This window comes from Scardinius erythrophthalmus (assembly GCF_964197995.2).
Source record: "Scardinius erythrophthalmus genome assembly, chromosome: 16".
In the NCBI taxonomy this organism is placed as follows: domain Eukaryota; kingdom Metazoa; phylum Chordata; class Actinopteri; order Cypriniformes; family Leuciscidae; genus Scardinius; species Scardinius erythrophthalmus.
Window position 1 is genome coordinate 27,498,643 of NC_138236.1, and position 16,370 is coordinate 27,515,012.

Sequence of the window (16,370 nt, forward strand, 5' to 3'; positions counted from 1 at the left end):
TGCATTGGCACATCAACTGCCTAGAGTTGCAAGCAGTACACCTAGCTTTGTGTCGCCTCAAGGGGTTTCTCAGACACAAACACGTACTGGTCCGTACGGACAGCACTGCGACCGTTGCGTACATCAACAGACAAGGTGGTCTACACTCCCGTCGTATGTCGCGACTCGCCTCCCACCTCCTCCTATGGAGTCAGAAGCATCTGAGGTCGCTTCGTGCCGTTCATGTCCCCGGGGAGCTCAATCGTGTGGCCGACAAACTTTCACGTCGGTCCCCCCTTCCGGGAGAATGGCGACTTCATCCCCAGGTGGTCCAGCTGATCTGGCGAATCTTCGGAGCCGCACAGGTAGACCTGTTTGCCTCTCCGGACACGACCCATTGCCAGTGGTATTACTCCCTGACCGAAGGGACTCTCGGCACAGATGCCCTGGCACACAGCTGGCCCCGGGACCTACGCAAATATGCGTTTCCCCCAGTGAGCCTTCTTGCACAAACTCTGTGCAAGGTCAGGGAGGACGAGGAGCAAGTCCTTTTGGTGGCCCCGTATTGGCCAACCCGGACTTGGTTCCCAGAACTCATGCTCCTCGCGACAGCCTCTCCTTGGCCGATTCCTCTGAGGAACGACCTTCTTTCTCAGAGACGGGGCACCCTATGGCACCCGCGTCCAGACCTCTGGAAACTCCATGTCTGGTCCCTGGACGGGACGCGGAGGTCCTAGATGGCCTACCACAGGCAGTGGTAGATACCATCTCTTTAGCTAGAGCCCCCTCTACGAGGCGCCTCTATGCTCTGAAGTGGAACCTGTTCGTCGGCTGGTGTTCTTCCCACGGGGAGAAACCACGAACTTGCCCGATCGGTGTAGTGCTCTCCTTCCTACAACAGGGGTTGGAGCGAAGGCTGTCTCCCTCCACCCTCAAAGTGTATGTTTCCGCAATAGCCGCGCATCACGATGTAGTTGAAGGTAAGTCCGTGGGGAAGCACAACCTGGTCATCAGATTCCTCAAGGGTGCTAGGAGGCTAAATCCACCTCGCTACTTGCACCCGGTACCCTCTTGGGACTTAACTTTAGTGCTCAAAGCGCTCCAAAGTCCTCCTTTTGAGCCTTTGCTGACAGTCGAGCTTAATATCCTGTCCATTAAGACAGCACTCCTTTTTTTTCTTCATTTTATTATTTTGTTTCTCTCTTTTTTTTTTACTTTATGTGGGCTTCTAGGTCACTAGCACCTTTATTTGACACTGACACGTGCCAGCTTTGCAGGTGCATTCTGCTTTACACGGATCCCAACCGAAACGAAAACACGGAAATTTTCTCTGTAAATCATCTGTGAATTTACATTTGGGCTTTTTTTTTTATGCTGTTAGCTACTTACATCTTATCTCGCACTTGACCGTATGGTGCACTCCGCCTCCCACAGTATGTGGGAATTTTTTTTTTTGCAGGTCAACTGTGAAGCTGCACTTACGCTTCTGCATTTTGTCTGCTCTGCCTCCTGTGTATGTGCGCGTCGCAGAGCCACCCACAAGGCAGCCTCTCGGGAATTACGTCACGCAACAAAGTATCGTAATGTGTGCAAAGGCAAGCGCCAGTCAATTTAAAATACACGCTTAAAGCAACATCAAGGAACTTTTCCTCTGCGGTCGCCCTACAGGTTGGAAGCGGAATTGTCCATTACCGCTGTCGTAAATAATTTAGCCTACCACATCCTACTGTCGCACACACACGCTCGCTGTTTATCCAGCACCGGCTTTGGAATCTATTGTAACGCTTGCCATAAAGCAAGTCAAATTTGTAGTTCCCTTTCGTCAGCAGGGAACTCCGACGCCTCGTCGGGGGAGTTCCCCTGACGAATTGGGATCACGCTAGGGAGACCAATTGCCTTCGAGTGAATTAAAACGAGCCAATGAACATTGGCATGCAAGGTTTGCATTCCGCGGCCCGCCTACCAGTGCGGGTATAAGGCGGAATCAAGCGCATACACAAACGCTTTCTGCTTCGGAGCCGACCGGTTGTGTCCTCTCTGAGTGAATGAGTTTTAAGATTGTATTTATCTTACGCTCTACGAGTCTGCTGTTTCGGGAAGGGACCTCTCTGTGTTGGTGAGACGGCGTTTCAGCGACCGCACGATTTCCTGTCTGCCGGCTGCGTCTACACGCTGTTAATTCAAAAGCTGTTTTTACAGCTTGTAAACAGTTGAGTGCGCACAGCGGGCTTGCAGTTTCCCCGCTGTGTCGCCGCGTTGGGTCCCTGTGTGCTTCAGCACAATAAAGAGAGTAATTTCTTCCTGAAAGAGCAACACGAGTGAAGATCGCGTTTCAGGATGACGTTTCACTCGTGTGTTTCTGGATGCGATCGTTCCTGTCCTTATTTGACGGCCACGTTCATTGTTTCACGTGCCTAATCAGTGTGTGACACTGCGTTCGTGGGTGGTTCATGTTCTCTCATGAGTGCATGACCACGTCGGCACGTTGTTCGTCACCCCTTTTTAAAGGCTCGAGCCGCTCAGCATGCCGTGTGCCGTCGAGCGCCGGTTGACAGCGTGGGTTGTCACGGCAACCCAACGCGCGTCATTCGGCGCTCAAGATGCGTGGTCAAGATCAAGACTCGCGTGCCTCTATGAGGTGAGTCCCTTTGCTTGTTTCCCGATCTAGTTTCTCTTCTGGTGCACCAGGAGAGGGCTACTTTGGCAAATAACATTGGTTATCTGAGGGTTACAGTGCGGAATGTCTCGCCAGGTGAAAGACCCTCACGAGCTTCCCACTCCTCTAGCGCATCACAAACACGTTGTTCGTCTTGCCTGAGGGCTTGAACGCTCAGCGTGCCGTGTGCCAGCGATGGCCACGTTCACTGTCTTGCATGCCTGGTTGACGGCCATGATCGCTGTTTCACATGCCTAATCAGTGTGTTGAGACGGCGTTCATGGGTGGTTCATGTTCTCTCATGAGTGCATAACCACGTCGGCACGTTGTTCGCCTCCCCTTTCTCGTAAAGGCTTGAGCCGCTCAGCGTGCCGTGTGCCGTCGAGGCTTTGAGTGGGATTTTGGTCCTTATCATGAGGGACCAAGCATTTCATTCGGGGCCCCAGGGGAGGACAGATGTCGATTGCTACATCGGAGAGAGGGCTGTTATACTCTGAAAATGATGCTGAGTTCCTACTGTAATGGTGTGTTCTCATGCTGAAGGTTCAGACTTGACAGCCACACTTCCTGGGTCTAAAGTGCCTAGATGTGTGTGAAAAATTTTGGCAGTATGGAAGTATTTTGGTGCCAATATGGCAAGCCAAACATGCCTAAATCTGCAGAAGTTTTTCCTCTCTCACTACCCCTGCACATTCAGTGCACGTGGGTAGTTCTGACTCGGAGTAGAGCTGCGCTTTATGACTGACCGTGATTAGTCACTGCGCTGGCCTTCGGTCAGACGATGTCCACACTGTGGTCCAGAAGCGCCTTAAAACCAGCCCGCTCGGAGTTCGTTTCCCCCCCAGCAAAAGGAGGGGAAATGACCCTGAGAGGAGCGACCCAGAGAGTGTGACGAAAACTGCTCTTTGGGAGTGTGTGTCATCACCACTCCTTCTCCCGGAGGAGGGCCGGGTGGAGAATCCTTTGTTAAATTTTTCTAGTTTCTGTTCCGCCGCCGACCAGCTGGTCGGTGGTACCCAAAACCTAAAAAAGAGCAGTTTCTTCCCCCTCTGGGTCATTCACGGTTGGGACTGCCGAACATGCAGTCTCTCCCGCTCAAGAGTAGGACGTCAGTGTGCGCCACCCTCGGGTCTCGCCACTCTCAGTCCTCTCTCCCCAGCTCTCAGATAGCAGTGGCGCCACCTCGGTCACGCCACTCCTGTCTGTCGCTGGGCGGGAAGGCGAGCCGCCCTCGGGCCTTGCTCCTTGTCTCCTCCGCTTCCCTCGCCAGGCGACAGACCGCAGCAGAACACTCTCGGGTCTTCTCTGCCGTCTGTCCCCCGGTGGAGGCAGGTAGGTGTTGTTCAAATACACACCTAGACCCCGCTCTCGGCCGCCACAATGCCACCAGAGCCGTGTCCCTGCCCTCCACCTCGCTGCCCCTCCGCGGGTACGCCGGTCGTGCGGGTGGGCTCGTTGCGGCGGTTTCTCGGAGCCTGGTTAGAGCTCCCGAGTCCGTCTCGCTGGCTCATCCGCACCAACCGGCTCGGCTATGCAATTCAATTTGCACGCCGGCCTCCCAAGTTCAGGGGCGTCCACTTCACCCATGTGCGTCCAGTGGATGCCCCGGTCTTGCGGAAAGAGATCGACGTCCTACTGGCGAAGGACGCGATCGAGCCGGTCCCTCCAGCCGATATGAGGTCAGGGTTTTACAGCCCTTACTTCATTGTACCAAAGAAAGGCGGTGGGTTACGGCCAATCCTGGATCTGCGAGTATTGAATCGGGCCCTGCACAAGCTCCCGTTCAAGATGCTCATGCAGAAACGCATTTTCGAGTGCATCCGTCCCCAGGATTGGTTTGCAGCGATCGACCTGAAGGACGCGTACTTTCATGTCTCGATTCTTCCTCGACACAGACCGTTCCTTCGGTTTGCTTTCGAGGGTCGAGCATATCAGTACAAGGTCCTACCCTTCGGGCTGGCCCTGTCGCCCCGTGTCTTCACGAAAGTCGCGGAGGCGGCCATTGTTCCCATGAGAGAACAAGGCGTTCGCATTCTCAACTACCTCGACGACTGGCTCATTCTGACACACTCGCGAGATGTGTTGTGCGATCACAGGGACATGGTGCTCCGGCACCTCAGTCAGTTGGGGCTTCAGGTCAACTTGGACAAGAGCAAACTCTCCCCTGTGCAGAGGATCTCTTATCTCGGTATGGAGCTGGACTCGGTCGCCCAGACTGCGCGCCTCACGGAGGAACGCGTCCAGTCAGTGCTCAACTGCCTCAAGTCTTTTCGAGGCAAGTCAGCGGTTCCACTGAAACAATTTCAGAGGCTCCTGGGGCATATGGCAGCCGCAGCCGCAGTAACGCCGCTCGGTCTGTTGCATATGAGACCGCTCCAGCACTGGCTTCGCGATCGAGTCCCGAGGTGGGCGTGGCAGAGCGGCAAGTTCCGGGTCAAAGTCACCCCGAGCTGTCGCCAAACCTTCTCCCCTTGGTTGGATCCTGGGTTTCTACGGGCCGGAGTGCCCCTAGTCCAGGTTTCCAGGCATGCTGTGGTTTTCACAGATGCTTCTGCCAAGGGCTGGGGGGCCACGTACAGAGGGCATGCAGTCTCGGGTCTGTGGACGGGGCCCCAGCTGCATTGGCACATCAACTGCCTAGAGTTGCAAGCAGTACACCTAGCTTTGTGTCGCCTCAAGGGGTTTCTCAGACACAAACACGTACTGGTCCGTACGGACAGCACTGCGACCGTTGCGTACATCAACAGACAAGTCGGTCTACACTCCCGTCGTATGTCGCGACTCGCCTCCCACCTCCTCCTATGGAGTCAGAAGCATCTGAGGTCGCTTCGTGCCGTTCATGTCCCCGGGGAGCTCAATCGTGTGGCCGACAAACTTTCACGTCGGTCCCCCCTTCCGGGAGAATGGCGACTTCATCCCCAGGTGGTCCAGCTGATCTGGCGAATCTTCGGAGCCGCACAGGTAGACCTGTTTGCCTCTCCGGACACGACCCATTGCCAGTGGTATTACTCCCTGACCGAAGGGACTCTCGGCACAGATGCCCTGGCACACAGCTGGCCCCGGGACCTACGCAAATATGCGTTTCCCCCAGTGAGCCTTCTTGCACAAACTCTGTGCAAGGTCAGGGAGGACGAGGAGCAAGTCCTTTTGGTGGCCCCGTATTGGCCAACCCGGACTTGGTTCCCAGAACTCATGCTCCTCGCGACAGCCTCTCCTTGGCCGATTCCTCTGAGGAACGACCTTCTTTCTCAGAGACGGGGCACCCTATGGCACCCGCGTCCAGACCTCTGGAAACTCCATGTCTGGTCCCTGGACGGGACGCGGAGGTCCTAGATGGCCTACCACAGGCAGTGGTAGATACCATCTCTTTAGCTAGAGCCCCCTCTACGAGGCGCCTCTATGCTCTGAAGTGGAACCTGTTCGTCGGCTGGTGTTCTTCCCACGGGGAGAAACCACGAACTTGCCCGATCGGTGTTGTGCTCTCCTTCCTACAACAGGGGTTGGAGCGAAGGCTGTCTCCCTCCACCCTCAAAGTGTATGTTGCCGCAATAGCCGCGCATCACGATGTAGTTGAAGGTAAGTCCGTGGGGAAGCACAACCTGGTCATCAGATTCCTCAAGGGTGCTAGGAGGCTAAATCCACCTCGCTACTTGCACCCGGTACCCTCTTGGGACTTAACTTTAGTGCTCAAAGCGCTCCAAAGTCCTCCTTTTGAGCCTTTGCTGACAGTCGAGCTTAATATCCTGTCCATTAAGACAGCACTCCTTTTTTTTCTTCATTTTATTATTTTGTTTCTCTCTTTTTTTTTCTATATATATATATAATTTTTTTTTTCTCCCACACCTCTGTTAACCTACAAATCTGTTAACCCAGCGTCTAAGTTCTGTGCTCACACTCGCTTTTCTTATTTGCATATCTGCCCTTTCTACATTTTTTTTCTCTTATTTTTGTTCAGTAGTAGTAGTCTCTCTCTCTCTCTCTCTCTTTTTTTTTTTTTTTTTCTCTTCTCTTTTCCTTTTTTTAGCAATCTCTCTCTCTCTCTCTCTAGCTCTTTCTCTCTCTCTCTAGCTCTTTCTCTCTCTCTCTAGCTCTTTCTCTCTCTCTCTAGCTCTTTCTCTCGCTCTCTCTCTCTCACTGTCTCTCCCTCCCTTTCAATCTCTAATAAGGCATACATGTGCCTTTCCTTGTATATTGAGTATTTATGTCTTGACTTTCTGTTTGTCTTTGTCTATATGTGTAAAGTTCTCTGGTCCAGTATCTGTTTGTTAGTTTTGTATTCACGTTCAACACCACTACTCCATCTCAGCTTAATCATAAACAAAAATGTTGGAAAACATGGTATGCGAGAAATGACACACATTCACCTAATACTGAGGATAAAAAACACTCCATATTACATATTACATCAACTAAACCCCTCTATCCCTCTCTCTCGCTCAACACTCTTTCTTTCTCTTTATCACTTCATATGTCTCTTCTTAAACCATATATACGTGCTAGCCCACAACTCTGATATACCTGACATACACACATGCAACCACTTAAATTGATAACATGGAATGTACGCGGCTTCCGTAACCAAACCAAAAGACTCAAAGTAATTAATCATCTAATAAAATTGGGGGCTGATGTTTGCTTCCTTCAAGAAACACACTTAACAGACCCAGAATTGCAACATCTTAACTTTAAACAATTTGACAAAATTTATTCTTCAACATATAACAACAAACAAAGAGGTGTCTCTATTTTAATAAATAAAGACATTCATTTCTCACTAAATCAATCTATCATGGACCCAGACGGTAGATTCATCATCATTAATGCAACTCTAAATCATACAACATTTACATTGGCAAACATTTATGGCCCTAACAATGATGACCCATCTTTCTTCCACAATCTCTTCTCCATACTATCAAATTCAAATAATCTCATCATAGCAGGAGATTTCAATACAGTCATCAATCCTACAATTGACCGCTCGAGCACCTCTGGCAACTTAAGAAACTGGCACTCCACTGACATAATAAAGCAATATATGGAGGACTATGGCCTTAGCGACAGTTGGAGAATGAGGAACCCTTTTTTAAGAGAATATTCATATTTTTCCACCGTCCACCAATGTTCATCTAGAATTGACTTATTTATCATCAGCAACTCGCTAATAACCAAGATATCAGATAACACAATTCACCCAATTGTAATCAGTGATCATGCCCCTATCTCTCTGTCTATAAATACTCAAACATATGCTAAAACTTCAACTACATGGCGCTTCAATACCTCACTATTAGAAGACTCCAACTTTACAACCCTTATAAGGCAAGAGTGGGCATTCTTTTTGGAAATGAACGACTCTCCAGACACCTCACCTTCACTGCTATGGGAAACTGGGAAGGCCGTAATCAGAGGAAAAATTATATCATACTCTTCATATAGGAAAAAACAGCAACAAGAATTGGAAAATAGATTAGAACAAAAAATCAAATTCCTCACAAATGAAATATCTCACCACCCCAGTGAATCAAATCAGAAAGAATTAAAGGAACTTAAAACTCAAATTGATGACATCATACAAAAAAAAAACACAATTTCAAATTCAACAACTGAAACTTAATGGTCTTCAATATAGTAATAAAGCAAACAGTAAACATTTAGCAAATCTACTCCAATACAAGAAAGAGAAATCAATCATCCCAGCCATCCTAGATGCTGCAGGAAATATTAATCAAAACCCACAGGATATAAATAACATATTTCGGAATTTTTACAGCAACCTCTATTCCCCCACTCACCAACCTACTCAATCAGAAATCGACACCTTCTTGAACAGTCTGACATTGCCAAAATTAACTGCAGAACAAACCAACATCTTAGACACACCCCTTAGCCTTAATGAACTTACTAAAGCACTCAATAACATTCCTAGCAATAAATCTCCCGGGCCAGATGGATTACCAGCTGAATTTTACAGACACTTCTGGGACATATTATCACCACTATTCAACAGAGTAATTATAGAAATTAAAACGTCATCTACCTTACCCACACACATGAATACAGCAGCCATGACATTACTGCTAAAACCCAACAAAGATCCATCTAACCCTTCTAGTTACCGACCTCTCTCACTATTGAATACTGACTTGAAAATTATTACCAAAGCACTAGCAACCAGAATAGAAACAGTCACCCCCACACTCATTCATCCAGATCAGACAGGCTTCATAAAAAATAGACACGCCACAGATAATGTCCGCAGACTTTTCAATCTATTTAATATATCACAAGAAAGACAACAGAAAACCATTATCATTTCACTTGATGCAGAAAAAGCTTTTGATAAGGTAAACTGGTCTTTTTTATTCAATACACTTCACAAGTTCGGTTATGGAGAGTCGTTCATCCACTGGATTAAAATACTGTACACATCACCCAGGGCCACCATCACCACTAACGGAATCACTTCACAGAGTTTCACACTGCATCAGGGCACCAGACAGGGATGCCCACTCTCGCCTTCCCTCTTCGCAATTTTCATTGAACCACTCGCAGTAGCAATAAGACAAAACACCATAATCAAAGGAATTCAGGTAGACAACGCACAACACAAAATCAGTTTATATGCAGATGATCTTCTACTTTATTTACAGAACCCACGAGTATCACTTCAAGAAACGTTCAACATTATCAGCAGATTCTCCCTTGTCTCACATTACACTATCAACTGGAACAAGTCAATTTTACTACCACTCTCAGATGATGCATGGGATTCTGGAGCTCAGGACACATCCCTCCACCTTCACACAGGCAACATCAAGTACCTAGGGATTCAGATTTCCCCCAGGCTGTCAGAGCTTTTCACCCTCAACTATACTCCACTCCTAAAGAAAATTGAAGATGAATATAAACGCTGGTCTAAACACCCACTCACACTCATCGGAAGAATAGCTGCTGTCAAAATGAAAACCCTACCCCAAATAAATTACCTTTTTTCTATGATCCCTATCACTCCTACAGATAAATGGTTCAAAACTCTTAATTCATTAACAACACAATTTTATTGGAAAAACAAAAAACCCAGGATATCACTCTCAACACTACAAAATAAAAAATCACATGGGGGGCTTGAGGCACCAAACTTTCATCACTACTTCCTGGCTAATCAATTACAATACCTAGCTAAATGGATCAATATACACAAGCATAATTATCCTTGGCTAGAACTGGAACAAAACAAATGCACAAATATCTCAGTTGCAGATCTCCCCTTCCTTTCACAATCAATCAAAAAATCCAAACTCTGCCAACACATTACCATCCATTCAACTCTGACAGCCTGGTGGAAAACGAACCAAATCACAAAATCATCACTAGAATTAAACAGGTACACCCCACTCTGGCACAACCCAGAATTCATGATACAGAACAAACCTCTTTATTTCCCCACATGGGCACAAAAAGGAATCACACATCTTCACCACTTATTTGAGAACCAACATTTCATGTCATTTAACACACTCACACAGAAATATGGGGTTGGGAGAGAACAATTCCTTCAATATCAACAAATTAGACTTCAAATTAAAGATAAAACCACACTTACCAACAATACATTACAACCTTCCCAGCTTATAGAAGAAATTTTGAAAATTAATAACTTCAAAAAATTAACCTCCCAACTATATACACTAATCTCCAACCAAAACACAACAATAACACTCCCAACAACCAAGTGGGAAACCGACCTGGCCGTCTCTTCCAACCCTGAATACTGGGAACAAATCTGTAGGAATACATTTTCCATGACCGATAACACAAACCTGCAGCTTATACAATATAAAGTCATTCATAGAACTCACATCACCCAAAGTAAAATGTTCAAAATGGGCCTACACAACACCGAAATCTGTTCACAATGCACTTTGGGTAGCACAGACGACTATTTGCACGCCATGTGGCACTGCCAACCAGTTCACTCTTTTTGGATTACAGTCACTGAAACACTGTCCACTATCCTGAGCCACAGAATCCCATCGTCACCAACACTTTGTCTCATAGGCGACTCTTCCGAAATCCATATCCCACAAAAATACAGGAATCCGTTGCTCATCTCTCTAGCTGTCGCTAAGAAAGTAGTTCTCCAAAACTGGAAATCAAAAAAATCTTGCCACATCAAACACTGGACAAATTTAATCTCAGAATACATTTCAATGGAAAAACACAATGCACACAGAAGGAAGCAAACATCAGCCTTTGAAGACAACTGGTCACCATTTTTGACATTTCTTAATACCACACAAACATAACTACAAGCCGTGTACATTACCAACTTTTGTTCTTGCACCCATCACTTCATACATACACATAGGCATACACTTATGCATAACACGTTTCCAAACCCTTTTCCCTTTCAAACACCCTAGCCATGACCAACTAATATAAATCTTAGATTAACAAATAAAATTTGCTTAAGATCATTCTACTTAATCAATAATAATACGTTTTTGTGTTTGTCAACTGTCCTTTCCCTCTGTTGTCTGTCTATCACCTTGTCATGTCCTACAGTATATGTTATGTTACACTCTGTTCGTGGTGTTATAATCCCCCCCCACCCCTCATGTACCCAGGGTCCTACTAAATTGGTTGAATGATCACGCACTGTATATAAATCTGTTGTCAGTATTGTAATATATTGTGTATATGATTTGCTTTATTAAACAATAAAGTTGTCCTCCGAAGAGGGGGGGTGGTGGCGGGCCAAAAAAAAAAAAAAAAAAAAAAAAAAAGACAGCACTCCTGTTAGCATTGGCTTCTTTCAAGAGGGTGGGGGATCTGCAGGCTTTTTCGGTCGACGAATCGTGCCTAGAGTTCGGGCCCGGCCTTTCTCACGTTGTGTTGAGACCCCGGCTCGGATATGTGCCCAAGGTTCCTACCACTCCCTTCGTGGACCAGGTAGTGAACCTGCAAGCACTGCCCCAGGAGGAGGCAGACCTAGCCCTAGCTTTTCTCTGTCCCGTCCGGGCCCTCCGGGTTATATAGACAGAACGCAAAGCTTTAGGACCTCAGATCAGCTCTTTGTTTGTTATGGAGTACAGTAATTAGAGGGAATAGGTGTGTCGGCTTGCAACGCCATTCCGTGAGCGGATACGTGTGTCTTTTTGCTCCGTTGGTTACCCAACAAACGGCTAACCTCGTGAGTTCCTCCATCACCCCCTCCGGTGCCAGGCGTTGCGGACCGCCCGGCACCAGGTCTGCTACCTTCAGTAAGGAGTTGCTAGTAGACTGGGTGTTTTCCAGTGGTCCCTGCGGCGACCCATGATTGCCATGTGCAGTTCAGCCGTGTCTTCCCCTTGACAGACTCATTCTGTCGTCCTTGTTGAGTATGCTCCTCACTCCTCCGGACTGGGACTACCTTCAAGGACTGCCATATGTTTCACTACCCTACGTGGTTAGTACATATGTGTATTGAGGGCCTTCCTCTAGGCTGCCTCAGCTTCCGCAGCGTTCCCCCCCCCCTATTATATCCTTGGGGTCGGACACGCTTTCCCAGTGTTATCCAATATCCACTGATTGGGTCTTGCGGAACAGCAGTGTGATTCCCTAGCTAGCTCCCGCAAAATTTCTGGAAACTGCTGCAGGGCTGTAGCTTAGCTGGGCGCTGGAAGGGGCCAGCACCATGGCGTTTTGGTAGGGATCCCAATTCGTCAGGGGAACTCCCCCGACGAGGCGTCAGAGTTCCCTGCTGACGAAAGGGAACGTCTCGGTTACGTATGGTAACCCTCGTTCCCTGAGTCCAGGGAACGGAGACGCCTCGTCCCGTCGCCATGCTGCTGTACCTTCGCGGAGGACTGGACACTGTTCGGCTCCTCAGCGAAAAGCGTTTGTGTATGCGCTTGATTCCGCCTTATACCCGCACTGGTAGGCGGGCCGCGGAATGCAAACCTTGCATGCCAATGTTCATTGGCTCGTTTTAATTCACTCGAAGGCAATTGGTCTCCCTAGCGTGATCCCAATTCGTCAGGGGAACTCCCCCGACGAGGCGTCTCCGTTCCCTGGACTCAGGGAACGAGGGTTACCATACGTAACCGAGATGTTTTCTTATGTCTCATTAGAACTACTGAAACGCGACCCGATCTGGCAATCTTACATAGCGTGGATATACCAGATAAAGGACCGCAAAGCGGTGGCATAAGTGCCTTTCACCCTGTCACGACTTGATGAACCACTGAAACGATTTTGGAAACATTATTTGAAGGTAAAAAATCCTACTTAGTGTTGCTTTAATGGTCCCATGAAAAACAGTTTATAAAACCCCCGGACGCCTCGGACAGTACGTCAATAGTGGACATGTCCGGGCAAAAGAGGACGTTTGGTTACCCTGATCTACTCAACCCGTCTGAATAGGGCTTTATAAATATATTTTGTAACTAATTAAAATGTAACCATAACCACCATCTGTAATGTAGTCCACTGAAGGCAAGTTTGTAGAGAACCCAAGTGCAGTTTATTTACAAAATGTGATCAAACATAAAAGGCATGGCATGGCAATAAACGTGGACATGACACTTACCTACATTAGTAACAGGAAACAATACTTGACCAAGACACATGGCAAACATGAGGGCCAAATACACACAAGTCTAATGACTAGACAAGGTACATGAATGACATGAAACATGACTGACATGAAACAAAAACAAAACCAGACATGACATGACACCATCATCGTTTTACACCATCATGCTGATGATGATTCTTTAGTCATTCGTCAATCCTGTAGCCTGAAAAACTGTTGTGAAACCACCCTTACATTATATGAAAAACTATGATGTATATTTTAGAGCCATTACAATATGCATTTTTATTTCCCTAAGGATAGTAAATACACATTTACAATCAAAATTATTTTAATTTAACAACATTGTATTTTTATCGTATTTATAATTATTTATGTATTATTTTAACATATTATTTTTAATGTAACTTCAAATCTCTTTCAAAATACAAGTGTACATTTCAGTAAAAATCAGTAAATAAAGTTAGAAGATCATTAAAACACCACAATAAAAAGTAGGCTTTTTATATGTGTCCAACATACCTAACACCATATATATGTCAAACACACATGGGTTTCTTATATGTTTGTGAATAATCTTATAGAAAGAATCAGATAAAGAAAGAAGCCAGTGGAAATAAGAATATTTTTGGAAAACATGCCAACATACTACATATCCATAATCCATATACTAATCTAAAGCATGATTAGTCCTCTGGTCTCTCTCGGGTCTCATCAGATCAGATACAAGCAGATACTGAGAAGGCAAATTGCAGCTGTAAGTCATAACAAGAAATGAGAGAGTTATTTGAACTGTTTGCATTGAGAAAAGAACATAAATGTTATTGTTGAATACATTGTGATTAACACAACATTGGAGAACTTTTGAGAAATGTATTTACCATGACTCAGTAGGCTGGTGAGTGAGACGCTGGCATTTGATTTAGCTGTGGTGCCAGCTGTGGTGCCAGCTGTAGTTCCAGCTGTAGTGCCAGCTGTGGTACTTACAACATTAGTAGAATTGACATTAGCTAGATTAACCAGAACAGGGGACTGAAGTACACTTTTTGGTGCTCCCAGCTCAGGTCCTTCAAAACAAATGGCAAAATGGCAGTATAATCAGCTCAGAGTTTATGCATGTACAGTTGGGATCAAAAGTCTGAGGCCAAAATAAAAAATTTAGCATTTTTTCATATGTATTATACATTTTCCCCACTGCATTTTATATTATATAAAAACAATTTAAGTGAAAGGAGAATAGAAACATTTACATATTTCATAATTATTAGCATTTGGTATGTCCACCTTTTGCTTTATTGACAGCAGCACTAATGATGACATAGATTCCTTACTGTAAGTAAAACTTAATGATCCATGCAAAAAAAAAAAAAAAACATGGATGTGAGGTTCATAAGGTATGTTAAATCTGTCTATTTGATTCGTGTCCTAGAGCTAAATCTGCAATATTTGATCAATTTTTAATGGATTGTTTTACAAAAATAAGGGAATGTTATTTCTACATTTTTAGGGATAGTTCACTTTGAAATTAAATTTTGGTATGTTTTAGCTTACCTCAAGGGCATCCAAGATGTAGGTGTCTTTGTTTACGCAGTAGTTTCAATTTTGATATTTTTAGGTCAAACCGTTCTTGTCTGTCAGTCATATAATGCAGGTCTATGGTCACTGTCTCAAAGAGCATGAACAGAGTCCAAATTAAAACATTTCCCCATCGTAAGTACACATTGATGGCCTAAAACACGAAACGAGCGGTTTGTGTGAGAAAACGAACAGTATTTATATCGTTTTTACCTCTTGTAAACAAACACATTCAACTGATCTGAAGGCGCGCGCGCTTCTGGCGCTTTCTTCTTCTTGTTTTTTTTTACGGCAGATCGCAAACAAATATGCATTACCGCCACCTATCTCAGAAATGGACCATTGACACTTTCCTATACTTCTTTAACCTATCAACCGACATAAATTCCCCTTATTTACCCGCAGAGGCTTCATAGAATTCCATCCGGCGCTGCGTGTTCAGCTCCTCCGTCCACTCTCAGCCCCCATGACAGGAAAAAAAAAACCCCACGTCCAAGTGATCTGAGGGCGCGCGTGCTTGAGTGACGAAGGCGCCGGTGTGGTGAACCTGTATTAAATGAGGTTTTTTTTTCTGTCATGGGGGGGAAATGGTCATTTTTCCGCAACGCTGGATGAAATTCTATGAAGCCTCTATGCGGGTAAATAAGAGGAATTTATGTCGGTTGATAGATTAAAGAAGTATAGGAAAGTGTCAATGGTCCATTTCTGAGATAGGTGGCGGTAATGCACATATTTGTTTGCCATCCGCCATAAAAAAACAAGAAGAAGAAGAAAGCGCCAGAAGCGCGAGCGCCCTCAGATCAGTTGGATGTGTTTGTTTACAAGAGGTAAAAACGATATAAATACTGTTAGTTTTTTCACACAAACCGCTCATTTCGTGTCATAGGCCATCAATGTGTACTTACGATGGGGAATTGTTTAATTTGGACTCTGTGCATGCTCTTTGAGACAGTGACCATAGACATGCATTATATGACTGACAGACAAGAACGGTTTGACCTAAAAATATCAAAATTGAAACTACTGCGGAAACAAAGACACCTACATCTTGGATGCCCTTGAGATAAGCTAAAACATACCAAAATTTAGTTTCAAAGTAAACTATCCCTTTAAACTCAGCCTACATTGACCAAAGTTCTACAAAAAGGACATAAACGATACCAGGGACACCGAAACACCGGAGAACATGAAATTTGGTGGGCATGTAGCCCCACTAGACTTCTACGGAAAAATATCGTTTGGTCCCCGGGGGCCACTCCAAACCCAAAAATGCAGTTTTTCCTAAATAACTACCTGAACCGTGGCACAGAGGATGAAGAATTTTTTATGGTATGTTGGTCTTAAGGGCCCACATCAACCTAGCCCATAATCGATTGTCAAAGTTTTTTTTTTTTCTTTTTTCTCGTCATCTACTGAATTTTTTCGTCAACGATACCAGGGACACCGAAACACAGGGGAACATGAAATTTGGTGGGCATGTAGCCCCACTAGACTTTTACAGAAAAATTTAGTTTGGTCCCCGGGGGCCACTCCCCCCCCCGCACTGGGCTCCCCCAAACCCAAAAAATGCAGTTTTTCCTA